The following is a 27,057-nucleotide window of genomic DNA, read 5'->3' as shown; positions in this document are numbered from 1 at the left end:
AATAGAAGGAGAAAACAAAAAAGAAATCTTTCAAATATATACTTAGAAATTCTCTCTTGACGGTCGAAAATTGAAGAGTGAAAATTCCAAGAGGAATTTGAACACGATGTAAAATTAATTTGAAGTAACCATGTAGGAAGGTCGCTATGCGAAATAATGGCTCTGTGGTTTACTTATATATATCGGATTTCCAGTCCCTTGTTCCAACGAAATTTGATATTCACCGGATAGGCTATGGATACCTATACGAACACGTTCGTAAACCGTTCGAGCTTTCCATGTGATTTATACGTCGGTACGGATAATGTTGCTACCGCTATAGATTATTGAATACGGAAATGATGAATACTATATAGATAGATACATATCCATCGAATTTATCGATTCTCCGTAGATGTCAAAATCGTCGATGAGTGAGAATCCATCAGATCATCCGTTAGAGTTTTCGAATTTCTTTCATGTGACATGAATCGATAGATACTTAATCGTTTTTCGAAAGGGAAAAGCTTTATTCGAAATTCAATTGATCAACTGCATTTCTAATTTGCAAACGCTTTTAAGCTTCGTCGGGAAAGAGAGAGACAGAGATGCTCGTTACGATACATAAAAATGAATCTTTGAGATTGACGCGAAAATCTTTAAATTTTCGATCGAATTAATACGGCCTTAGAACGGGGATATTAATTGTCAAAAGTAATTACGGAAATCAATGAGCGAAAACAAAGACAAATTTATGTATACGGCAGATATCTCTGTCGATTATCGATAGAACATAAGTTAAAGTGACAGAGACAGAGACAAAGAGAAATAGAGAAAGAGAACATACACTAGAACTCGCAATTACTATTATTACGAAAGCATAGCAGTTACAATTACTCGTTAAGCTCTTCCCCGGAAAGACTTTGCGTGTCTCAGTCCGTAATTTTAATGAGGAATAACGTCTTCTATTATACTCTCGCGCTAACAAGAATCCATTTGCACTTGGGATCAAGTCCGTCGTTAGAGTCATCTTCTTTCTCTTTGCCGCGAGTTCGAATATACTTGTGACTATATTCATGACAAGAACCGTTAACTTCTCCCTCTCTATTCTATTAATGAACCAGTTTGTCAACTTAAGGTTAATTAACGTAATTAAACCGACAAGTCCAAACGCATTTTCTTGTAATACCCTTCATTAACCAAATAACCATATTTGTAATCGTTTAATAACTTCTACTTTAGATAATATCAATTCTACAGTTAATTAAATATATCTACGTTAATTATTTTTCCACGAATATAAAAATGAAAAAAAAAAAAAGCAGATATATAAATTAGCTTAAATTCATACACATGCATGCACACAGACAGAGGATAAAATCAGACTTCGTTATAAAAAAAAAAAAAAAATAAAAAAAAAAAGAAGAAAAAAAAAAGAAAAAAAGAAAAAAAGAAAAAAAAATTCGATATATAGCCAAAGGAAGAAAATTTCTCACCGACGAAAAGATAATTATTTAATCTATTCGATCGCAAATATAGTTAATTATGAAATCTCTAAATTGACAAATTTCAGATTGGATATCCCATTGAAAAATTTGTTTCTTTTTTCTTTCTTGTTTTTTTTTTTTCGTAAATCTTTGATCAAACTTGAAGTTTCGTTGGATGATATTCGAGAACGCTTCGAATATCACTCAGTCACTATTTCGATGTCCTTTCTACGCTGCTAAACGTAAAAGAGAGAGAGAGAGAGAGAGAGAGAGAGAGAGAAAGAGAGAGAGAAAGAGAGAGAGAGAGAGAGAGAGAGAGAGAGAGAGAGAGAGAGAGAGAGAGAGAGAGAGAGAGAGAGAGAGAGAGAGAGAGAGAGAGAGAGAGAGGTAGTAGCGACCACCACAAATCGAAACGACGATATAACGTCCCTCGACATAGATTGATGAGACTTGGGATAGGTGTCTCGTCTTCGTACACAGCCAACCACTCGCATCCCGCATTGTTTCCGCTTACGTGTGACACGTCACATACCCATTTTCTCTCACGCTCGACGTATTTCAACGTGCATAAACGATTTTGTTAATTGAATCGAATAAACTCTCTTTCGTCGATCAGTATCTAATTAAAGTTCGTCTTGATCATAGAATTGAAAGAAAAGTTTTATTTATAACACCTTTATCTATTATCCATCTATATACTTTCTATTAATTATGAATTATTTGTAATCTTTATTATTATTAAATAGTTTAATACGATAATCATAAAATATTTTTGTAATACAAATCGCTTCGATTATATCATACTTTTTAATGATAAAATCAATTTTGATTTTATCGTAGAACATATTTATTTGAATTTTCTATTGTTTAATAATCGTATAATGGTATATATATACACACATAGAATATACACACAGACACACACATTAATAATGACATTTCGCACTTACTACGGGCATAACTAGTTAATTCGTCTCTGCAAGTTCGTCATGCCATGTGTAATGAACTTTCGTTAAACAAATATCACAATTAAAATGTTAACTCGATTAACAAAAAAGTTATTTGTCAGACGTCAATTAAAAATCTTACTAAGTATATCTAGATATATATCTAGAAAAAAAATATCTAAACATATTTTGCTAGAGCTTCCATTTCACGAAAGAGGAAGAGAAGAGAATATTTTTGCGTCTCGAATAAACTTTAAATCTTTTGTCCGTGAAGCTACACTGCTAGGAATGTTCGTTATAAAGTAGTTTTTTTATCTTTCCCAAATCTTGATAAAAACTATTCAAAACTTTGCGACATTCTTTCAAACATAAACCAAGCCAAATTATTAAACTTATCGCGAAAAAAACTTTTTCAGTCTCATTCTCTTTTCAATTATTTTTTTTTTCGTCTTCTTTCTATATGGCAATTTCGAAGATATATATATTTGTTGTTCACTTTATGCTATGGACATGTAAAATATCAAAAAGCGACTATATTTCATTAATTTTTTATAATTATTATAATACATTCTTTTTTACAAAACTTTTTATTAAATACAAAGGATATTAAAAACGAAAGAATCTTTCTCATTTCATTTCATTAATTATAAACTTGCCTTATCTTTATACCTTTACATTTACCTTGATTCATATAATGAGATCGCGTGTTTACCCTTTTCGACGAGCACAAAACCTGAAGTCATTAACGAACATCAATAAGAAAAAGATAGCTTTACAGAGAACCACCAAGATGGATCGTTTCTTAAGTGTATTTTCAGCAGGTACTCGTTAAAAATAAACGCTATATAAGATAGGCTAAGATAGGTAAGAATTTTCGGATGACACATCTTTCTCTTGAACAGCTCTTCTCTTAGACGTTTCCTTCGCTCCTAGATGTCATACGAGCCCAGAGGCTCAGCCGATGGGAGATAATACGTCTCTGGGCGAGATGCCAGTATTTTGGGAGAACGACGTTCGATCCAGTTCGAGCTACCACGAAACATTGACCCGATTCACCGAAAATTTCTTCCTTTCTGGATACAAAATTCGACAGCACTAAAGGCACCGAGGATTAAATAATTTCATTATAACAATAATAATCAATTACCACGATGATAAAAAAAAAAAAAAAAACGAAAAGAGGATAAAACAAAAAAGAAACGAGAAAAAAGGATAAAAAAAATATAAAAGGAAAAACGTAAACGATAACTGTAAAGAGAAAATTGTATATCTAACTACATATATAACTAACCTAACTGCATGTATGTACGTACGTATGTGTATATATATATATATATATATATATATATATATATATGTATATATATATATATATATGTATGTATAATGTAAGCTTTGAAAAATCGACCCACGGTGTTCATTCAAAAGGGATGAACGGGCCGGAAAACCATTTTACGAATGCGTGCTAAACGAGGGATCGATCGGGCATTGCGCTACGAATAGCGCTTGTTACGAATTTCGCTCTACTTATTCTCGATAAATAAATCTTTTTTTCTTTTTGTTTTTGACAAGAATTAGTAAGCTTTCATGATATTTCAGCATATGGCTTTCATACAATTGATATATAAGATGGAACAAGTTCAATTAGAAAATAATATCCATCGGATTTCAATACGAAAATGTGTAACTTTACAAAATATCTTTTCTTCCTATTGTTGAAATATTGTAAGCTTCCTTTCAAAGTATTTTTCTGCTCTACTATGCGAATATAATATACACACATATACGCGCGCGCGTATTTCTATTTAAACAATCCAGGTTTTATACATGTCGTATACACCAACATATATGAATATCAATGACTAGTACGGATGATGTGGAAACAATATGCAGGAATTTCTATTTGATGTTTTGCACCGAGCGAAATGTTGAAAATTGCAAGAAACATTCGGACGACATATTTACATAGGTTTCACATCCTGTTTTCTTTAGAATAAAATATGTTGTATTTTTTCTCTGTTTCATTTGACTTATTCAAGCAAGAATAAGTACGATCGTATATGCGATTCGTAGAGATTCCGATAACGAGTTCCAACGGTAAAATCTTTAAACTCAACACAAAAGGAAACTGAATGTGATTGCACGTTTGGGGGAAATAAGTATCCGTAATTTTCTGTCTCCAGTAACGTGTTTCCGTTGTTTTACTTTGAATGACGTACAACAGGACGTTGTTATCCTGTCGTGAAAATTAGAAGACCGATGTCCGCTTCAGAGACAACATCCTATGTACTGTTGCGACCTTGTAATTGCCGTTAAACGGCGAGAAAGAGAAAGAGAAAGAGAAAACGATGTGTTTGTTACTCTTCGCTATTCGTCCTGCATTTAAATGCCCTTTGTTGTTATTTATAAGCTCTTTCCTTTTCAACATGAACAATTTCAAAGATGTTCCATGATTTTAAAAATTACTTACTTTTTTACAAATATTAAACCCATGCTCGTTATACCGTTTAAACAAAATAGAATTTTTGTACTTCCTTTGAAGCTCTAAAACGAATCATGATGATCTTTACACATGTGTTTGCGTGCGCATACACGTGTATGTATATGCGTGTAAACTTTTTTCAACTGTAGTAATAAATTGACTGAATTAAATCTAACAAAATTTTACAGATGATTTATCTACCATGACAGACAATGCTGTCTAAAATTTTCAATTGATTATCCAGAAACTTTCGAAATATTAAAATGTAAAATTCAGGAAACACGATGATGAGCTATGTTTTACTTGAAATAAAATTTCTAATTGTTTTCAAAGTTTCATCAATTTTAGCAGAAACATTTTAACATTAAAATGTACAGCAGTCAGTTCTAATATATTTTCAAAACTGGAACGAGAGTGAAACAAGAGCATAACTATTATGCAAAATTAGTAATATGAATATAATGGTAATACGTGATAATATCATTGGCAAAGAGAGGTCAAAGATCACAAGGGGCCTTCTGGCTAAATTAAATATCAAAAGCGGTTGTGCTAATTTTTCTATTAAAACTAGTTGACTTTCTCATTAACAAAACCTCAATTAACCTCTTCACCGAATTCGCTATTATAATTTATAATTATAGCGTTTAGGATAAAGGTACGATTAGATGTTTTAAATTTAAGGATGATTTTCATATTTCGTACATATCTTGTCATCAGTTTAATCGGAAATTTCAAAATAATTTCATTTAAAACTTATAACTATATTGTAAATTAATGGTATTATCAAGAGTGTATGTACATATATACGGAGGGTCTGAAAAGTTTCCGACCTAACAGAGGTACCAGATATTTTTTCTTCAAATTTATTTTTATTTTTTAACATAGTCTCCTTGTAAGTTTACACATTGCTCCCAGCGATGCTCCCAGCGATGCTCCCAGCGATACTCTCATCTCTTTAATCTGTCCGAATAGTACTCGGCTTTTTTCTCTACAACATAATCGTTTACGAAGGTGATGGCCTCTTCATTTGATGAAAATTTCTGTCCTCCAAGCGCAACTTTTAGCTTAGGGAACAAAAAAAAATCGCTTGGGACTAGATCTGGTGAGTAAGGAATATGACCAAGCATTTCAAACCGTAATTCGTGGATTTTCGCCATGCCAAATACTGAGGTGTAAGATGGTATTGTTTCGGTGGAACAAAATTTTTTTTTTCTGCAAATGTGGCTGTTCTTCTGCAATTTCTGCCTTCAGCTTGTCAAGTAATAATGCGTAATATGCTCCTGTAATAGTTTTACTTTTTTTAAAATAATCGATTAAGATAACTCTTGACTACCCCAAAAAACAGTCGCCATCATTTTCTCAGTCGAAAAAAAACAGTTTTTGTTTTTTTGGAGCCGATTCCCTCTTCGCAATCCACTGTTTTAACTGTATTTTTGTTTCTGGGTTATAATGATGTATCTAAGTTTCATCTACAGTAATTAATCGGCTCCAAAATTCTGATTTATTATTATGCCTAAACTGCACCAACAGAGCGTTGGAAATGTTCATTCGAAAACGTTTTTGGTCTAACGTGAGCAAATGTGACAATCAACGTACTTTCTCATTCCTAAATCTTGGTTCAATATGTGACAAACATGTTCTTTGGACATATTCATAATCTCTGCTATCTCTCTCACTTTAATTCGACAGTTATCTAGCACCATTTGGTGAACTTGAGCGATGTTATCGTCAGTGATTGTAGTTTTTGGATGTCTCGAACATTCATCGTCTCCCAAGTTGGTCACGGCCACGTTTAAATTCAGCTGCCCAAAATTTCACGATGATAAATGATGGAGTCCCCGTACACAGCATCCAAGTCGTCTTTGATTTGCGTAGGTGTATTGCCTTTTAAAAACAAATATTTAATGACAGTTCGATACACGATTTTTTCCATTTTCACAAAAACACTCACATCGACTCACTCAAATGATTGCTAAACAATAACTGCGCGTTCAAAATGACTGAAATTTTGATGAGTACCTTTCAAAAGATGCGCGAAATTGTTGATGAGTGTTTCGATCTTCATGTTGAGTTCGGAAACTTTTCAGACCACCCTCGTATACCAAGAAGATAAAATTATTCAATTGTTTGATTATCGAATTAAACATTCGTATATGATATGTGTGTATATGTATGCGTGCGTGCGTGCATATATATATATATATATATATATATATATATATATATATATACATACACACATTATGTATATAACAATCAACTAGTTCCGAAAATTAAACGTTAAACGTTAATAATCAATTTTCGCATATCAAATTAATTTAAAATATTTGTAATACGCATTTGATTTGTGTACAGAAGTCAAAATATTACATATTATTGATGATATCAAATTTTCAAATGACCTTCGAAAGCTATTGTTACGGATAGAGGAAATAACCTTTCGGAAATACTTAATTTATAAATTCTTGTTATATGATTTACTGATATTATATTATAAATAAATTATTCTCAAACTGAAAAGATAATTATATCATTCGAATAAAATAAAGTATTCAAAGAATGTGAAATAATAAATAAATGACGATAAAACGTTAATATTATTAAAACATCAAATAATTAAGTCAATTATTTGATAAAACTGATTAACAGTATCTATTGGATTTTTATCTATAATTAAGAATAGTTTGTCTTTAATAAGATAAGATAAGAAATACGATAATAATTAAATGGGTCTTCCTAAATAAACATTACTTAATATAAAGAAAGTTAAAGAGAAAATTAAAGCTCGTTATTTAGACTTAGATCTCAAGCGATGCTCACTATGCTGTTATCCGACTCTATCTACCGTACTAAACTTAACAAAAGAAAAAAGTCATAGAATAAATCAAAACATCGGTCACTTTGCACTACAATCAAAATCAACATGTGTTTATCAACAATAAATATTTTCCCATATAATCATTACATTAATAATAAGTAATATATATTACAATTATAAAGACAATTAAACTAATACGATAATTTTATTTTTCCTTATAATAAAACTATATTACCTATACAAATTAATGAACCGTACATTTGTATGATTTATTAATTTACATTGGTTTAATTAAGGTACATATATATTAATTTAATTAAGATATGTTAAATTAAAATACATACGTTGTAACGATCTTTATATATAGTTAATCTTACAAAATATTAATTTTAAAAATTAAAAATGCTCAGGAATTTTCTCTTTTGTACGATTCATTATATTAAGTTAATTTAATTAAGGTACATATTAATTTAATTAACTTGAAAAAGATTAATTTTATAAAATAAAAATACTCACGAATTTTCTTCATTTTCTGTCTTCGTATTTATTTCTTTCATAAAAGTAAAAGAACGCAGAGACATACAGCAGAGAAACAATAATAACAGCACCCAGCGACGGCATATGTTGCTCTACGCGTCTTCCTTAATCGTACTTTATTAATACAGATCGCTTAACCTTAATAAACGACTGGCAGCGTGTCGACGTTACGCCGCTATGCTCACCGTCACGCGGAATTGATTATTGTCATATCAACCGATTCGTATTTTGTTTGCGTCAAATCCCAGAGTCTGATATTCATTCCTAATCGACCTCCATTAATTTATATACCAATGTTAACGTTTCCACCGACGAATATTTTAACGCGTCGCTGAGCAATTTAACTAAATGGAAACGTTCGAGCTTTCAACAGGATATATTTTTATTTTCTGATCAAATGTTTTATCTACTTTCTTTTTCTCTCTCTCTCTCTTTCTCTCTCTCTCTCTCTCTCTCTCTCTCTCTTTCTTCCTCTCTCTGTTTCGTGTTGCTCCCTATTTTACACTGTTTCATTTGTCAATTTTTTATTCTGCTTATCTAATCTTTACTATCACGATTTATTATTATCCACATTTTATGTATGTAGACGAACTGTTATTTAGATACTTTATCTGTCTATCCATTTATCTCTAGAACAAATAAATGTTCTATATTAATTTACAGTCCTCTCTTTAAGACTTCTCTTTGTTATGTCGCCAAATCCCTCGAGGGTAATATTACGAATAATGCGCGACACTTTTTATGATCTTCTCATCTAAAGAATCGCTAATAATTTTATTCGAGCTATCAGGGGAATTCTTTATTAATCAATACTGATAATGATGAACACGTAGCGAATAAGATCGAATGAAATCTTTTTACAACGACGACCGGTCAGATTATTCGAGGCAGTTAAATTGAGTCGTCTTTGATCGGATCTCATTAACTTTTCAATGAGGGAGAAGTGGTGGAGTAAAAAGTAAAATAGTCTTCCGTTTTAATAAAGTCTGATAAAATCATCCGACTTAGTTTCTATCAATTTGATGGAATTGGAAAAGGAGAGAATCTATCGTGGGATTTTATATACGATAAGACGAACTTGTCGAACTTTTCCGCAACGTTACAAACATTTCGTTGCTCCCCAAAGCAAAACGAAGATCGATCGAGTACATACAAGCGTGAATGCATTTAAAAAAGAAAAGAAAAGAAAGATAGAAAAGAAGAAAGAAAAAAAGAAGGAAAGAAAGAAAGAAAGAAAGAAAGAAAGAAAAGGACTGGAAGAAGGCTGGTAAACGGATCTTACGTTATCTCGAAGGATCACCGTGAAGAAGCTGTAAGCTCGGAAACTCACGATAAGACGCAAAACTCGTTTCACTTGACATAGAAAATCCATTGGACCGAAAAAGAAAGATAGATAAAGAGAGAGGGGGAGGGAGAACTTTCATCGAGTGGCAATATCTCGAAAGTTCGTTTTCTAGATCGTCCAGGGTGTCATAGGATTTAAAGCTTTCCTTTTTAACTTTCTATTTAGTATCTTTAAAAATACGTTTCATTACTCATTCATCACTATTTTATTTCTTTCTTTCATTTTTTTTTTTTTTTGTCACGAGGGAATAATAGCGAAGTAAATACTGTCCTTATTACTTACTCGTATAATGAAATTCTTATAATAAATAAATTGACTCGTGTTTTATATATTTGCAAAGACTTTACTATTCAAAAACTATTTAAACATGAAAGTTAATCTCGTAATACAATGGAATCGAGCATAACAAAGAAAGTCGAAACATCGATCAACGACCTGATGCACTTAGAGAGAGAGAGAGAGAGAGAGAGAGAGAGAGAGAGAGAGAGAGAGAGAGAGAGAGAGAGAGAGAGAGAGAGAGAGAGAGACCAGTCGGCTTAGACGAATTAATGGAGACAACACGCATCCTATAGCATTTCTAATGTTTCCAAGACGATCAATGATTCACAATGATGGTAATGGAGTTGGAAAGTGGGTTATATTGTCCCCAAGGCGTGTCCAAGGACATCACGTTTCTGTTATTCGAACTGTAACTACGAGTAAAAGGAGAAATTATCGAGAATCTACGATTATTGTCATTAACGTTAATTACGTGCAATTTGTGACAGAAACTCTCTCTTTCTCGCTCTCCCCCTCCCCTCTAGCGAACTAACTTTCGTCGATCCATTAAATTCAATAACGTTTGAATGATCTTGATGAATTGATTACTCCGAAATTGATCGCTTTTGAAAAGACCATATTCATGTGGAATTAGGAACTAATTTGTAATTCGTTATTACGGTAGAATAAATTATCTAAGTATTTTCGAAGAACGGATTCGATTGGAAAACCGAATAGTATGATACTATTTATTTAAATTGAATTCACTATGTTATCGTATGCTAGATTTTTTCCTCGCTTTCCACTAACTTCCTTCTATATCGAATTCGTTCGATTCACTTTGCCGCTAAAAACTTTTATCGGTTTTCAAAGTAGGCGCGCTTAAATTTCCCTGCAAAACAAATATAGGGAAATATGCTACGATCGTCGAATGTTAATCATTTCTCAACGTGCATGTAAGTAAATAGTACTACATGTATACGTGTACAGACAAAGTAAAATGCTATAAAAACTATATACTGGCTTTTTAAAATTGAATTATCATGAAAATTCTAAAATACTTCCAACGTTGTTTACGACATTAAACAGCTAAACTTCGTTATTTTTTCGTATACACGAAGAATGTTCAAAACAAGAGTTCAGATTCAAAAAGTTCCACGATTACGAGAAAAAAAGGCAATTAAAGAATTCCAAGGAAATTATATGAATATCATCAACCAATAATCCTTCCCTCACTTTATTCTTTCGCATTACAGGAAAATAAAACGTAGGACAACGATATCAAAAGGATTCTTGTACTAGTTAAGTATTTTTTACTACCAAGAAAAGGTAAACATTTTAGAAAAAAAACTATTCTTTCAAGTGGACGAGTTTAACGGTCCTTAAGCTCATCCATTTAGACGTTGCTTAAAGAAAGAACAGAATACTTATCGATTTGGTTAAAGTGTTTGGTCCGTGATCCTACTATCTATCCATCTACCTATTTATCTATCTCTTTTACTCTTTCGATAGAGTCGAGAGATCGTTTGGCACGTGAATCGAGGTCGAACGATGCAAGAGAAAAAGTCGAGCACGTTGAAGGCGTCGATAACGAAACTGGGTTGTAAGTCATCGACTAGATTGAACTAAGAGTATCGAATATCGTTCGAGTAAGCGATTTACATGTTATCGTCTGGAAAAAAAAGACGTAGGTAAGAGATCGTTAATCGTGACAACATTAAAGTTTCAACAATTAAACCTTGTTAATTTCGACATCGTACATTCTATGTTTGCGTCTATCCATAGATGAAGTTAGTAACGACTGATTCATTAGTGCAGCCCGTATAAATTGTTCAACTCGAACAAGTTCGAACGTTGATTTGCAGAAAGTCAGAAACTCGAGATCGGTCACGCAGTCGCAAGACGAATGAGCAAAAGTTATACGACGAATAAGCTTTTTCAAACAAAATTAATGGTGAATAGAATATGTAAATACTTACATATACTTACGTATATGTTTATCGAATATGGTTAAAAAGAAAATATTTCTTTTTCTATTCGCTTCCACTTTTGATAATCGATTCTTATTCTCGCACTTTTAACTTTCTTCATTTTTATTTTAACGCTATGTAATTATATTTATTTATCGTTTAAAATTGGTAGACGATATAATGTTGACCGTATACATAAATCTACGATATATTACGATGGTGAATATAGGATAATGGTGTCAGAGAATATACGATGTCACATCCCCTGTTTCGTTTATAGCGTCGTGTCACATCCATTGTTTCCACGCAAACGTGATACAAAGGCTACTACACAATCTACGTAAACTTATTAACACGAATTAATGAGAAAACACACTGAAAACGTACGCGCGAGCGGACGCTGCCGTTCTCGCGCCGATAATAATTTTCCACCTTCGCATTCGATCACATCGATTAACTTAATTTTTTTCTGTGTTATTGTTGTTGTTGTTGTTATGCTCTTATAAATACCACCAGTCGATTCCTCTATATTTTCGTTTCAACAATACCGACATGTATTTCAAAATGAAATATAAACGATACCGTTCGATTTAATAAATTTCCGCGAACTTAATTACTAGTTTAATTTAGCCACAATCGAAAGTCAGAAATATAATATTCACCCTGTACCGTTCGCTATTGTACCGTAAACTTATTTACCCGTAGCATAATTCGTCAAATGTATCGTTATTATATCGCGTAACGATATTTTGAAAGCATCGTCCCTTAAACGTGAGCCAATAATGAACGGCCTGTTATTTAACCGATCATGTTAATTACAGAGATGTTACGAGTTTGACGATTTTCAAACAAAAAAAAAAAAAAAAAAAAAAAAAAAAAAAAAAGAAATCTCGAATCTAACATGTTCACGTGAAAAAGAGAATTAACATTGAATACGAATAATGTATATTTTAAAGCATCACGTTTCTTTATCTACAAAGTAAAGAAACCAGGTGTGACCATAGAAAGATGCATGTCACTGAAAGTTTTACAAGAGAAAGATGAAGAAAAGAAGAGAGAAAAAGAGAGGGGGAGGGGGTAGGAATAGAAGGAGAGGGAGGGAGAAAGGAAGAGACTGTTGTAAGGGGGAAAAATACGTTAGTAAAAGAGAAGCACGTACGGAAAGCAGACGCTAAAACATTGCGGAAGATAAAAGGTCTCGCGAAAAGTAACGAGTTCCAGCCGTTTCCATTTTTACGACCTACGTATACGACGTAGTAAGAATACTAATTCAATTAGATGTGAATTTTATGCGACTAAAGTTCCTATAAAGTAGGAACTAACTCTAAAATAACTTTAATAAAAATCGAAAGGAAACGAATCGATAGATGCGTTACAATACGTTAGTCTTCTAACGTATCAAACATTAGACACTTGTATAATTATATCTGCTTTCAGATATAATTATACAAGTGTCTAATGTTTGATCTAATATAATCTGCGACTATAAAGTTATAAAATTTCATTTCAATTTTCAAAAGTTTTCTATCAATGATATAAATAATCAGACGCTAGCTTCAGATGCCGTGTCTAAAACGAAGAATCCATACTCATATCTTCGCCCATATCGAGAACGAGATGTAATATTCATTAAAATCACGTACAAACTCGCAATTATAAATGACGGTTTATTAATTAAAATCAAGGAGGTATTACGAACGAAATGTATAAAAGATAGATATAGATATATGCCAACGGAGAAACTTGGAAATTTCACGTAGTTACTTTCTTGGTCTTCTTAGAGACCTTTTACCACCTTTTGGAATGGCTTGTTAATTTGAGGTCAAGTGTGTAAATTCGAAGGTAATAGCTTAAAAGTTTCTTAGGAAATAATTCCTTCTTCGAACTTTTCTCGTTGATCTTTCTTTAAAATCAGAATTCTTGAAATTCTCGGGACAACTTGGATGACGTTTAAATTCCAATAATTTTAATAAAATTGTAATTTCGATAAACTGTTTCTCGGAAGACTCTAGCAACATTTATTTAGCATCAGATGAGAATGTGTTAGGGGTTGATCTGAGCTTTTGTAACGGTGAGTTTATCGATTCGAGTAAATTCCTTCGTGCCTCGGCTATCGAGTTTGATCGACTTGGAAGTTGACCGACACGAACTAACTAAAGAAGTAGGGGGAGAGCAGAAAGAGAGAGAGAGAGAGAGAGAGAGAGAGAGAGAGAGCGAGAAAATTCGACTAATCTCTCACATCGAGTCCCTTCTATCGGTCGTCGATCGAAGGCGAATTCTCGACGATCCATCCCCAACAAGAAGGGAAGAAACTCAAAGGAGAGACTCCGAGCTAAGGGAAAATTGCATTCTCGTAATCTATCGGCTGGCTAAACGAACAGATATTTTGTCGGCTTTCTTTTCCCTTCCCTTCTTTCTTTCTTCTTCTTCGTCTCTTTTTCCTTTCCATCGGATCGATTTTTTACTCTTTTTCCTTTCGGATATACTTACCACGTTTAGATTCTTCACGATTCCCTCAATAAATTACTTTCAATTTTTCTTTTTCCTTTTTTAGTCTTTTTCTTATCCGAGTATACACTGAAACATATTATCCTTGATTGTTACATCAACTTATCGCATCCAATGCCACGAGAAGTTAATTTAATAAGAACGAAGAAGACATAATATCATCCCACGCGATACGCGAGCTTTAATTAGGAAATGTCAAACTGGTTCAGATTCAACGTCCAGAGTTAGTAGAAGTAACACGCTGAAGACATCGTTAAGAACGTTTCTTCTCCTCGATCTCCAACTAATCTTCCTCGTAAATTGACTTCTGACTCGTTCGTGCAATGCAAAGAAAGAAAGAAAGAAAAATAAGAAATCGAAACGAATTCGATCGTGATCGATCGTTAACTGGTTTTATCTATCTATGTCAAAAGTCATTTAATTTGCGAACGTATGTAAGTAAGTACGACGAATCGAGAATACGGCTATAGAGAGTACTAATCGATTTGCATAATTTCCAGTTCCGTGCAAGTACAAACTAGACTCAGATTGCTCGACGTTATCGTCCTTCAAGAGTTCTCTTGGCACACCATTAACTTTACTGCACGGCTTTTATCTCTCTCTCTCTCTCTCTCTCTCTCTCTCTCTCTTTCTCTCTCTCTCTCTCTCTCTCTCTCTCTCTCTCTCTCTCTCTCTCTCTCTCTCTCTCTCTCTCTCTCTCTCTTTCTCTATCTATCTATTTATATCGCTCTGTCTCTCTCATTCTACAAAATACGAAATAAGAATCATTGAAATTTCATCGGAGAACGGAACGAATGATAATGAAACGATATCTTCATTATCGAGCAATTCCTTTATTTCATTTTTTCAGTGCAATTCGTAAATAGACAAAATCGATTCATGTGCGAATAAATAAGCTCATTCTTTTCTTCTCTTGTATCGCGAGTGAAAAAAAAAAAAAAAAAGATAAGACGAAAACATAATTCGGTTCGGAAAATTCTCACTAATACTATCAGTGACCATCCATCAAAACGAAATCAAATTAATGTCTCCTGTGATGTATTAACCTTGGTAATATATTCATTAATAAGTAGTCTGTTAATAGGAAAAAGCCGCTCCTGATCGATTTTCAAATTGCGATGGAACCTCAATATAGAAATTTGTTTTCTTTTTTTTTTTTTTTTGCTTTATATATACATATATATCGGACGTGAATAAATAAGGATGAACTATTAGTTAATTTTTATTTTATATCAGATTTTTTATAAATAATGTTTTTTAATAAAATCCTTAATGACTTGTCTCCTCGTAATATTTTACGTTAAAAATATTCGTCGAAATATTGAGAAAAAATCTAATACACTTTAACCGATAGAAATGTAATTTATAAACGTCGATGGACATAAATTAGAGTCCTTACGATTCCGTAGGGTGAAAAGGAATAGTATAAAATAGCTTAAGGAGTGTAAATAACGAAATCGCCTGAAATAGAAACTTTAGTATGTGTATGTGTGCATGAGTGCGTGCGTGCATGGTTGCTCGCGTGTGTCAAAGTGCATAGAACGCCATACGGTGGGGTGCAAATGCGTTCCGCTATTGTTTTACCCTCTCAAAGTGCAGCCTGTCACGTTTGATAAATTTCTCTTTTTCTGTCTCATGTTATCGTTTTGCTTCTTCCATAATAGATGACGGAAATAAATATGCGACCGACTAAACGAATTTTTTTTTCATTTCCTTTTATTTTACTTTTCCATTTTTTTTTTATTCTTCTCTTCTTTTTTTAATCCTTTTTTTAGTCAGTATTTTAAATTAATTTCTCTCTTATCTGGGTGAATTTATAGAAACCATCGGCCATTTTTCTTCCGCCGTCCTACATATTCTCGAATGTCTCACAACGTTCAATGTTATAACAATGAATAGTTATCTAACGTAGTCATATTTTAGATAAAAATCTGATCCATCTTTGTATAAGAAAAGGCATTGACAATATCTCTCACTGACAATATCTCATACTGACAAAAACGATCAAAGTCAACATTATATTCAGATAATTTCATCGAGTTATTACAAAATCTCGGACTTTTTAAAAATTTAACTCTTCTACAATTTTCACATGATCCATTCAAGAGGGAGGAAGGAAGAGAAAGCGAGAGAGAAAAAAAGAGAAAGAAAAAAAATTTTTAACTACTTTGTTTTTCTTTCGTAAGCTCAAAATTACTCATATTTGTATAATAAGTAAGAGTATATAACAATGATGTTGATCGAAGTGAAAAAGAAAAAAGAAAAAGGAAACAAAAAGTTGATGTTACGTCACGTTACGAGAGAATGAGAAAAGAGAAAAAGATTGGTAGAGATAAAGTGCTCCTGTCATACATGTGTAACACAAAAAGCTTGATCCGTTCGTTTCATTCGAAGAAAAGTTTACTAGATGCCAGTATAGAGATGCCAGTATAGAGATGCCAGTCAGTCCGAAGTTCAATTCAACCAACCGGATAATTACTGAGTTTACGAGTGGCCGCTATCGGATAATGATTTTTGGTAATTAACCGTAAAATCCTCTTACGACGAGTTCGATAGATCCATCACGAATCTTCTCTTTTCTTCTCGAGAAAAAGTAGGAATGGTACACCAAACATCGATAGACCAACGATATCGATCTAGTATCAAGAGTACTATACCTTTTTCATTCTCAAACAATACATAGTACAATGTACTCAAAGGTACAATCATGTGATACTATAGAAATGATCTAATAATTTTATTACAATTACGATAATTAAGGCAACATTCTCGGATTAATTATTCTTTTAATAAAAGAACCCATTGACGACATCAATGATATTAGAATAGATATGAATATTCGATGATAAATAAAAGAGAACTAACTAATGATTAAATATTGTTATTAACTATACTCTGTTCAAGAGAAGATGAGAATTTCATATAAAACGTGATCTACGTATATATATATATATATATACACCGTAATATATCTATATAAATAATATATATATATATATATATGTTAACCGCGAATTTAGTTGAGTGACCATTCATTCGCAGGTTCACAGGAAGCTTGATTATAAATTATCTGGGATAGTGCAATTCCCATGAATTTAACCTCATCCAAAAGCGAAAGTGGTAGAGATTGGGAGAGAAAGGAAGCAGAGGGGAGGAGGAGGGTATGTAAAGTCCATACGACGGGTTAGCTTTTAGCGGACAATTTCATCTACCACTCACTTTGTTCGTCGAACGTAAATGCACTGCTCTTCTCTTTGGTTACTGCTATCGTTACAGTTACTGTTCCTACCGCTACTACTGCTGCTGCTGCTACGGTAAGGAAGTAACATTCGCCGAACAAAAATCAAATTTTCTCGAGCAGAAAATTGTGCATCTTTCTTGAAACTAAGCAGCTATCGAACGTTAACGAGTACCTCGAAATATAGGCAAAACTTTTTATTAATCATATTCATCAATATCGAATAAATATTGAAATGTTAAATATTCACGCTTGAACACCATATACGATCCATTTGTGGTTTCTCTGTTTTTATTTTTATTTTTTTCCGGAAAAAAGTCAGCTTCGTTAGATTGAAAATTATAAGTTTCATGGTAACAAAATATCAATAAAAGTTAACGAAATACAGATATAGAAGATCAATACATAAATACAAGATTATATTTGTGATTAATTGTTTGTTCCACGATTTAATATATTCGCTATTGGTTGAATTTATCTGATATCAAACTATACTCTAAAGCATTCGTTAGTTTGAAAATTGGAAAAAATTTCATGCAGCATGCAGAATATAGATATTACTTAAAATGGAAGAAAAAACGAAGATTAATGCACAACGAATGATTTTTGCTTACAACATATCATGTTTAAAAAAATATCAATATTATGTATTATCAATATATTATGTATTATCAATTTTCAAAAATATTTATATATTGACTTAAATATATACTGGATAATAAAATGACACTTGACACGTTTAAGAAGATTGTTAGGTTTGAAAAGATTGTTAGGAAGTGAAAAGAAATTCGAAAAATGAAGTAAATCAGGGTTGATCGATCAAACGGTCAGATCTCATCAACTTTCAAAGAGAGAGAGAGAGAGAGAGAGAGAGAGAGAGAGAGAGAGAGAGAGAATCAACTTCGGTCACGAAATATCGAGTCGATCCAAATCGGATCAGCTTTATTTCTGTTTGCCGGTGAAACACGAGGAGGCTTTCCAATCGCAGGTGTCCATTAAATTCATAGAAAATCCGGATTCTCATCCTCCGTCTCTATGTTCTCCAAGCGATCTTCTTTATTTCTCTTATTTCTTCGAATTCTCTCGAATTCTCTCGCGTGTTCTCTACTCCTAATCCATGTTTCGTACTTGCAAAACTTGTATTCGTTTTTCCTCTCAATTTCACGGAAACAAGTTTTTCCTTCTTAGAAATACCTATTCCTAGCAACATATCATCCCATTATATTTTATGTATATACATATAATGCACACGCATATATATATATATATATATATATATATATATATATATATATATATATATATATATATATATATATATATATATATATATATATATATTAGATTTTATCCATATGTAAGAATAAAATTATGTAAGAATAAAATATATGTAAGAATAAAATTATTTGACACATAAATGTATATATATATATATATATATATATATATATATATATATAAATATAAATATATATTAGATTTTATCCATATGTAATATAAATAAGATAGAACATATGTTTTATTATGTAATATGTAAGAATAAAATTATTTGACACAGATGTTTGATACAGATGTATATAGTAATAATGTAGTATTGTATATTTTTTATGTATATGTACTTTGTACCAAATGAGAAATATGTGTTTAATGAAACGTTATTCGAGACAGAATAACAAGATTTGCGATAGCAAGGAGGAACGTTTTAATAATAAAACATTTCCGTGATAGTTACTCGTCTTAGACGTTGTCGTCGTCGTCGGGGAATTCGAGACTCGCAAAGTCTATAGTTAAGGGTCGACGTCGTAATTGATGATGTAGTTTGTTATAGCAGTTCGGTGGCGTAACCATTACGCACTTGTAAATTGCATTAGCCTGGTAACTCGACTGATAGCAGTTGCTTCGCTTAAACTCCAAGCAATAATTTAAATATATCGTTAACTCACCGACGAACGCAGATCGATTTCCGATTTCCGTCGATCGACCTTAAGTGCATCGCATTCGAGTTAGGAGCTGTTGTGAGATCGTTACTACGAAATTATGCTATCCCAAGGACTTAACTTACCTAGAACAGAACACGTTCGTCATTAGATTACATTCGACTTGTTTAGTAAAATATTTAAATCAGGATAGATTCACGTTAGCAATAACTAACATGATATATAAACAATAAACAATTATCTAGACATATGTGTAATTATTAACCAATACGTATTACCAATTAAAATCAGATTCTAAACTTCAATTTCAACGAAAGATAACATTGCACGAAATCTGCGCATTCTCATCTATTTCCTTTAGAGATGTAATCTTACGCGATAAAATATAAAGAGAGAGAGAGAGAGAGAAAGAGAGAAAGAGAGAGAGAGAGAGAGAGAGAGAGAGAGATATATGCATTGAAAAATCGATTCCTCATGAACGAACACGAATAACGAGAATTTCGCTGCAAAATGTAGATGACTCGAAAGATCAATAAACGATGCATGGTAATGCTACGCGTTATCGATGCATATACCATCGAGAACGTAAACAAATTGTAAACAAGAACGTAGGAACGACTACGTTATTAGTGTAGCATAGAATTGGAATAATCATCGTCGTTGGCAAGAATGCCATATTTTATGGGTATCTCTTGTATTTATAAGTCACGCGAACGAGATGACTCGATAACAGTGACTTAATTCACCTACAATTATTATCGCAGTGGAAGTTTTTATCCTTCGAATATTCGACTTCTCTTTTCATCATTTATTTATTTATTTAATCGCATATCTCGATCTGTTGTTCCTTTATTCCTATAATCGCGATGATCCGCTATATCTTATCTCTATAAAACTTAAATTACTTTCTATAGAGATATCTAGATAAAAATATAATTTATTCAAATAATCGTAGAGGTTGGCTAAGAAAGTAAATAAGGTATAAAACAGAAAAATAAAAAGATAAAATAAGAGAAAGAATGAGAAAGAAAGAGAGAGAGTCTTCTTCCTTTTTCCATACTTTCCATAAAAGTTTAAGCTCGTGTACGAGTCCTTTTATTAAACAAGAAAAAAAAAGATAGCTAATAAAAATAAGAATACATGAACAAGAGAGAGAGAGAGAGAGAGAGAGAGAGAGAGAGAGAGAGAGAGAGAGAGAGAGAGAGAGGGAGGAGAGTGGATCGAGATTTTCGAAGGAAAGTTCTGCTTTCGGGCGGATGCTAGACGGTTAAAACATGAAAATGAAATTACATTAGTCGGATTCAGAGCATCATAGGTACTTAAGTGTCGAGCGTAGAAGTTTGATTTTGAAAAGGGTTTTAAGAACTTTCAGAAAAGTTTTATGCTAGTAAGTAGTTCGCAAAGAGACGTTTGTCGTGTGTCGACGAACTTAACGACTTTTGCGTTAATAATCATTCCTTTTACGATCTTAAGATTACCGTAAATAATATCTATGAATGGATAAACCCATGTTCAAAAACTTTTCTCGTGAAAATATGAAAACTAGTAGAATAAAATTAATACGAAATTGAAGTGCATATATCCGAATTACGAATATCTCAAATTGATACTCTACAAAATCGGAAATTACTACTAAGCTTTTTATAGTATACTTTAATATATACTTTAACATTTTTCATTACGTCCATCATTAAATAGCATCGATATTAGAACTGCTAAATTCCAACTTAAAACATTCTAGAAAAAATCTTTTAAATTAACAACTAATTTCGTACGATCATTACGATCTATCTGTTTTATTTAATTATCAATTATTGAAAAACATGAGCACTATACTTCTCTTCCTTATTTTCAATTTAGTTCGCTTTCCGTTTTTCGAGCACATGAGAACTATGCGGATTATAATTATCACGGTCATAAATCAGCTTTAAACGTGCCCGTGAGGATGCGATTACGAGAAAGAACGAGCAAGCGAGAGAATGGAAGAGATAGATAGAATTAGAGAAACGGAGATAGAGAAAGAAAACGAGATATGAAAGAGAGTAGTAAGGTTTATTTAAAAGCACGCGGAAGAATAACGTAATGAACGATTAAATCGTTCCTTTACACTCGTTTCGAATGACCGACTACTCGGTTATCCGTTTACATTAATTTACAAGAAAGCCGTCGTCCTCGATAAAGTCCGTTGCGCTCCAATGGAATGATAAATTCTTCTATCTTTTCTTTCTCTCTCTCTCTCTCTCTCTCTCTCTCTCTCTCTCTCTCTCTCTCTCTCTCTCTCTCTCTCTCTCTCCCTTTTCCTTTGTTTTATTTTATCATATCATATATTTATGGTTATTAAGGTAAGTAATGAAAGTCGATATGTAGAACACGATGAGAAATGATGAGAATCGATGTGCTTTAAGGAAAAAGTGTATTAAGATCGTCGTAATATCAAAAACGTAAGAACGAAAAAAGCCCAGAAAATAATCTATTAGTTATCATAAACCATGTATCTAAGTTATTGTTAAAAATGATAAAAATAATAAAATAGAATAATAGTCGTATAAAAAATAGATAAATATAGGCGATATTGTATTCCTTTTACAATAGGAATATGAAAAATTAATTCACCGAGATTACATGGCAAGAGTTATTTTACCGAAAAACAAATAATCGCAGAAAAATATTCCGTACCAATTTTCTCACAAAAGATTAATATTCATAGGTATTTGATAAAACGTCGTTTTGAAAAACAAGATTGTTCGATTGTCGTTCGAGGACAATAATTGCTAACGAGCGTTATATATACATATATCTACATATATCTGTAGAATGTAGTAGCTATAAATCAAGGATTTTGAATTTATCATAAATTTCTTGGATAAAGGAATACCAACGTAATGCGAACGAGCTTTCAAAACGTCGATTTTCACTACGAATCACAATACTCTTTTTGGATTTATCATCGAAAGTACACTCGGAATTAAACAAAGAACAAAAGTGGTGGTAGTGCTGATATCACAGGGAAATTTAAACTTTCATATCAACACCACCATCGACAACCATTTTCTTGGAACAACGAGGTCGAGCGGCATTCAAGGATAAGCCTTTGATTGCGTCCTTTGAACCGCATGGCTACCTATCCTCCCCCTTCTTCTCATCCTCCTCAACCTCACTTCTCTCATTCCTTCTTCTTGAACGTCTCACTTAATCATAAACGGAAAGCGACAACGAAGATAATTGGAATTCGCAAGGTGCCAACGGTGACGAGTGAGAATTTCATCGAGATTCATGGACGTGAAAGCTTGAACTCGTTGAATACTAGGTGAGGAAGATTTCTCACACGTAGAAGAATTTCATCGAATGAAATAATGAACGAAATTGTGCGAAAAATCTACAATACTTTTACGAACAATCTAAAAGGAAAACAAAAAGAGATTATTCTACCCTTAAATATTATTAATTAAGTTAATTCCATTGATCCTTTTAAATTAGTTAAATCGATCGATATTTTTCTTCTAACACTCGTACTTATTTTTATTTATCAATAATATACAACTTCGAACTGTATTCTCGTATATAATGGATAAATAAAATTATAAAGAAATATAATTTTGACGCTTTTTAACGTTGATTGATTTTAACTGTCTAACGGACAAAAATTCTTCGAGCTTTTATATGTTTAAAATTTTTTTTAATTCTTCAAACTTGTCGACGCAAAAATATTATTTACACGCACATATATATGTATATATATATATATTTATGCGTTGGTCGGATATGTATTATACATATGTATGCATAAACTACAGATTTTTATTTTGTATCTCCAATTTTCTCGATCTCATTTTAGCAATTTATAATAATGACAGATAGTCCGTTTTTTTTTTTTTTTTTTTTTTTTTATTCTTTTTCAACCACCATTCGCGGAATGCAATTTCTCGGTAAAGTTCCGAGGATTATAAATCGTAAAATTTACGACGCAATGTCTCCTCTTAATATTGAAGTAATTCTTCGGTAGCACGTCTGGCATTCGAGCGATAGGTATATGAATCTTCTTCAACCTTGAACAAAGTTATTTAAACGGCTAATGAGAAAAATCTGTGAGAATAAATTATACTTTAGAATGCTATCGAGATATGAATTATTTCTTAAAACGTATTACTGGATACAGAATATCATAAATGATGAATAATTAATAATGGCAAGAAACTTACAAGTCGTAATTGTGTACCCTAAGTTATACTATCGATAAACATTGATATATATTTGAGAATTACGTCTAACCTCTAAGATGACCGATAAGCTATTGAGCTTACTAAACCATGACTCGAAGACAAATACAAACTATGTATATACCTGATACGTAAGATGCTAGATGGATGTTTTGATATTAACAGCTGTTATAACATTATATCTCATAACACGATCGTCCTATTATAAACAATAATGGACTGTATCTGAAACTCTCGTTTTGGTCAGCCCAATGTATTTGCAAATTTCGACAAATCGAGGATCATACCGCAATTTGATAGATAAAAATTTTTTCACCAAAAATATCGAAGAAATATATTGTTCACAATTCAACAGAATGTTGTAAAAAATATGACACTGATCGTCCTGATATAAATACTACAAAAAAATGTTATACGTTTGTCCATATCGATGTCATATCGAAATGTTTTTACAAATTGCCATATTGTCCATATTACATGAGTATGTAAGTGCATGTGCACAAGTAGACATACACAAGCGTATAAAAACGTTTATAGGTGGTATACAGAACGATTATTGGTTTTCCACTCGATCGCTCTCTTCCGCTCCCCTTATAGATCCGCTTATCCGTAAGTTCTGAAAGCTGCCGCGAGTGCGCTCATCCTCGTTCCTTTGTCATTATATTAAAAATTGATGCGAATTTGCAGTTAGCAAGAGTAAATCAGAAAAAGAAATATTCGTCATTAATTCCAATTCGATAAATATGTTTCGACGTTATAAATATTTGATTAATCAGATTTTTCGATGGTATTCTATTTTAATCCAGAACGATATATATACACTTCGCTCAAACCTTGAATAAAACAAGTTCATCGTTTTAAAAATCGCATGTACTTATGTATGTAAAACGAAAAAATTTTCTTGGCACGATAAAACGTTCGAAGGAAATGCAATGGGAAAGTTTCGAATTTATTAAAAGATCGCTGAAGTTTGGTTCTTTCGTTGCTTTAAGTTTTTATGAAGTTTTTTTTTTTCAGGTTTATAAGTCTACCGTAAGTAAACACAATATTAGAAGTTCAGTTCCGATGAAAGGGTGCATGGTTAACTCTCTGAAATAATGGCGGAACGAACTTCCCGTGTAAGTATACGAGGAAGCTTAATAAAGCCGTTATCACAAGGGATGAGTTTTCGCTGCCTCATCTAACAAACTAAAACATTAGAATTCAACAGAGATGAAATAATTAAATGAACAAAACGATTTAATGTTTTAAATTTTTTTTTTTTTTTTTTTTTTTTTTTTTTTTTTTTTTTTTTTTTTTTTATAATTTTCCTTTAATTATTTTCTTTTATTTCTTTTATGCGCAACGAACTTCTTCATATTCAAAACAATTCTACGTATTCTGATGAACGCAGTAAATTTCAAAGAAACTTATTGATACCACATATAAATTTTATTAATGATCTTTTGCTTTACATCGTTAAATACGCTCAAGAAATATATAAAAAGAAAGAAAATACAGTCTTTATTTGTCGTTGAAGTTAACTGTTTATTATAAGTGATCAGTGAAATATCTAAAAATACATAATACCTATAATAATAAAATACTAATACCTAAAATAACAAAATACATATAATACAAAAATAATATAAAATAAAAAAATAAACATCTAGGAAATATGTATAATATAAATAGGGATGAAATGAAATTGATCGATGCAACTTATCGGATCAACAAATTGTTCGCGTCCTGAAGAATATAATTTCGATGAGAAGGCCGAAATTTTCTAACAAGGGGATAAGAAGAAAGAAAGAAGGAAAGAAGAAAGAAAGGAAGGAAGGAAAGAAAAAAAAAAGAAAGAAATATAGGAAATAGAAACGAAAGGGATGCAAATACGGTCTGTTTCACGGTGAAACTATCAGGAAAATGTATCGCATTACTGAGATCTTCCTTAATCCAGGGAGCAGTAGCAAGTAGGATGAGAAGGTGAGTTGGAGGAAAAGGAGGATGCTTCCTAAGCAGAACTAAACCGTAGTGACACAAAAGCAGACGGTCTCCTATTAACTCGACTAGAAATAGGTAAAACCACCATGGACAGAGAAGGATTATTGTCAACGCCTCCTATCAAGTCCTATACTCTCTCTTTTTCTATAATATAATTTTTCTCTGACAACGAAAACATGCTCAAAACACACGCTCGAAACTAACATTTTCATAATGATAAAAAGTAAAAACGTTTCCAATATAGATAAACGAAATGCGCATCTTATCGTAAGTATTTTTTTCTTTTGTTTTATGGGAAGAGGGAGGGGGAGAGAATTTTTTTTTCATCCTTATCCTGATTTTCTCAACGACCGTCTTCACGATTATGATCATCGTAAAATCGAATTTATCGTTTAATTTTCACCGAGGCTAAGTAGGTACCTACATATTCTTGCTTACGAAAAGCCAACGAAAATTGTAATGGTTTAGTTAAGAGACATATATATCGACGTAATTCTATGTATATCTATGTATGTAAAAGTAAGCCACACATAAGTCGTGTTAAATCGTTGAGATACGCTCAAACGAGGTACTTCAGTAGGAACCTTGAGTTGAGTGGCTCACCTCAAATTGATTACAAAGGGAGTATAATTTCGTAGATGAATAGTTCTTATAGATAGACAAATTAGAGTAATATGGTAAAAACTATATGATGACCAATATAAAGATAATTATGTGTCAAAATTATATTTAAAAGGTTATCATTTTTATATGTAAACTAGTACAAAGAATTATTTTTATATGTAAACTAGTATATTATATTACATCCATCGAGCAGTTAAAGTTTAAAAAAATACTTTTCCATTTCTTTTCTTTCGAAATAATATGTTAATCATTCAAATTACTTAAGATCATATGTATAATTATATGACGTTTTATAATCAAAGTATAAAATAAATATATTTCCGCTAGTTAGACTGTATCGTTGATTTTTCTTTTTAGGAAAATGTGAAAATCTGCTTGAGATATCGTTCATGTATCGGAAGATCCGCTGGAATTTACAAAATACACTTTTTTTCACGCGACCGAATTTCGGAACCCGGGCCATCGGATCCGTAGAAAGCTACCATCGCGCGCTATTTCTGCATACACAGAACACGGAACACAGATCACAAATCACAATCACAAATCACTCAATCAATGGATTCCCAGTGTAATCAAGTTCACAATTTCCTCCTCCTCCTCCTCCTCCTCCTCCTCCTCCTCCTCCTCCTCCTCTTCTTTTCTCTCTCTCTCTCTCTCTCTCATTCTCTCTTTCAGTTGTTCAAAGCCTTCTAACCTTCTCGTATAACTTATATTTCCGTAAATTTAG

General features: G+C 32.3%; 1 protein-coding gene and 1 long non-coding RNA gene across 6 annotated transcripts in view; both read right to left on the bottom strand.

Annotated features, from left to right (window-relative positions):
- Positions 1-27,057, bottom strand: part of LOC124951663 (furin-like protease 1) — a 178,045-nt gene that overhangs the window by 93,517 nt on the left and 57,471 nt on the right. The window lies entirely within an intron of this gene.
- LOC124951664 lies at positions 5,743-9,981 on the bottom strand. Its single transcript, XR_007101664.1, has 3 exons — positions 8,230-9,981; positions 6,915-6,988; positions 5,743-6,779 (listed from the first exon to the last, which is right to left on the bottom strand). It is a non-coding gene; the product is annotated as an uncharacterized LOC124951664 (long non-coding RNA).

Source organism: Vespa velutina, chromosome 9 (assembly GCF_912470025.1).
Source record: "Vespa velutina chromosome 9, iVesVel2.1, whole genome shotgun sequence".
NCBI lineage: Eukaryota > Metazoa > Arthropoda > Insecta > Hymenoptera > Vespidae > Vespa > Vespa velutina.
This window is presented reverse-complemented; position numbering and strand designations above follow the sequence as displayed.